We start from the raw sequence: 2,368 nt of genomic DNA, 5'->3' as shown, positions 1-2,368 counted from the left end.
TCTTATACCTTGTGTTTAGTGAATATTATTACAAGTTATAAGAAGATGGTTTTTCAATATTTTGTACCAAATTTATTATAAGAAGTTAAATGAAGCAAAATATAATTATTTTTAACTCTCTTGGTAAAATTTTACCAATGAAGTATATTTTTATTACATTTTTTTAATTATTTTATATTTATTATTGGATAAACTTATTTCATTGTGTTTAAATTGAATTGATAATTCAACTAATTCCAATATAATAGAAATAATCATATTTAAAGTTGATTATCTTATATTTTAAATGTCAAAATTTGATTTATAATTATATTCAAAACTTTTGATGTAAGGGTCTGAAAAATACTAAGGCCATTGGGCGGGGCGGTCAGCCCATACATCAAGGACCCAAGACTTTAAGAAGGGGTCCTCCCTCAAAGAATCAGACTTTCCCATTTTTGCTCTTTTATTTCTCTCTTTAGATAGAGCTATTTTCTTCCTAAGAAGGTGCTCTGTCTTCCCTATAAAATCTTCCAACACTGAACCATTTGAGTTGTAACCTAAAGGTATCTGAACGTTCGCGATGCAAAGAGCTACCTTTTGAACCGAACAGTTTTCCTATTAAGCCTTTTTCCCTTTCTTTTTCACTGTCTAGGACCTAGGGTTTTTAGTTTTACTGACTGCATGTGCCTTGTACGTTTTCCTTTTCATTTTCAGTATATTCTAGCTCTAAGAGCTACATTCTATCACCTATTTGGTAATCTGTAGAGTCGGTGAGCATACTGCCCATGTGGGTCGCTGTTAGAGCACCTTGGGTATACTGTTCAACTCAACCCACAGATAAGGGGAGCTAATTATTTGTTTTATCGAACCTGTTTCAGTGTTTTATGCATGATTGATTTAAAAATATGATGTTCTGTTGGGACTTTGATTGATTTCCTGTGTACTGTTTGATGAATATAATCTGTGTTAGTTACTGTGATTAGTTACTGTTTGATGTTTGATAATATAATCTGTGTTAGTTACTGTGATTAGTTACTGTTTGATGTTCGATGAATATAATCTGTGTTAGTTACTGTTTGATGAATATAATATGTGTTATTTGGGACTGAATTAGTTACTGTGATTGATTATGTTTTGGGAAAGGTTTGGGGCCAGACTTAATTAGTACTATTTGGGTAGCATCTGAATGCACAGGCACTGTTTCAGGTCACTAAGAAGAAGTGAAATGTTAAAATTGGTCATTTGAGGTCTATAGTATAATAGAACAATTTGGATGACTTAAATAAATCATAAGGGGCTGGTTGAGAGAACTTTGTTGGTAGGATAGAGGGGACTTAAAAACCTGAGTTAGCACATCCCTGGCCTGGTCCAGTCAGTTGTGACTAGTCGTATGTGCTAGCTCCGAAGGTGAGTCTGATGCGTTCACCATTTCCGGTGACCAATTGGGTGGTGAAGTGAGGTTGGGAACAAGCATTATATGGTAATAAATAATTTAGCAGGTAATTTCATAATTAAGAAAACATTGTAAGTTATTTGGAGGTAATACATATCATAATATATTATATCATTGATGTATAAATTATATATATATATATATATTAATTAGTTTAATATAATATAGGTATTTATATAATTACGTAGGTTAATGAATTATATTAATATAATATAGTTACATATAAAAAATGTTAGTAGCATATAATTATATTGATATTAGATAACGTATGTTATTATATTTTATTAATATAATATAATTTTATATATAATAAAAGGTATGTATAATATATAATATTATAATATTCATTAATGGAAAAATAACTTTTTATGACGTAAAAATATATACTAGTCATAATAGATTCATTAGTGACAGAATTATAATAAAAATAAAATTTATTATGATGTAGTTTTGTATATTATTCATAATATAAAATGCGATAGTAAACTTGTAAATAAGTTGAAAATCTATTATTTCGTAAAATAGACACCAGTATAATATATATGCCTCTCAAATTTTTTCACTTTTCAGATTTCCCTCTCCTTGTCTCTTTCGTGTTCCTTATCACTCTCACTCTCACTCTCATCTCACTTCCACTCTCGTTCCAAGAACATTTCTCCGCCATACAGCTCAGTTTTCTCGTCTCCTCCACTAAGGCAGACCGCCGCATCCAGAACCTGTGGGCTCGGTGATGTCGTCGTAGCTGGAACCCACTAAGAGCAAACGGGAGCGACCGAGGAAGTACGGCACATCAAAGCAGGCTCTTACCGCTACTTACCAACGTTCCCTTCTTCCTCATCTTTCACGTCCAAGAAATCCCATTCCTTCACTCTAGGTTTGATTTCCCTTTTTCAATTTCTCAATTCATCTCATTCGTAATCTAGGTTTGCTTTC

General features: G+C 32.0%; 1 protein-coding gene across 1 annotated transcript in view; it reads left to right on the top strand.

Annotated features, from left to right (window-relative positions):
• The first annotated feature begins 2,166 nt into the window (after positions 1 to 2,166).
• LOC106757653 overlaps positions 2,167 to 2,368 on the top strand; it is a 13,004-nt gene continuing 12,802 nt past the window's right edge. Inside the window, exon 1 of the mRNA XM_014640377.2 lies at positions 2,167 to 2,309. The gene's annotated coding sequence lies outside the window, so the exon portion shown is untranslated. The remainder of the gene's footprint in view (positions 2,310 to 2,368) is intronic.

Source organism: Vigna radiata, chromosome 3 (assembly GCF_000741045.1).
Source record: "Vigna radiata var. radiata cultivar VC1973A chromosome 3, Vradiata_ver6, whole genome shotgun sequence".
Taxonomy (NCBI): domain Eukaryota; kingdom Viridiplantae; phylum Streptophyta; class Magnoliopsida; order Fabales; family Fabaceae; genus Vigna; species Vigna radiata.
Note: the sequence above shows the minus strand (reverse complement) of the source record. Positions and strands in the feature narration are given on the sequence as shown.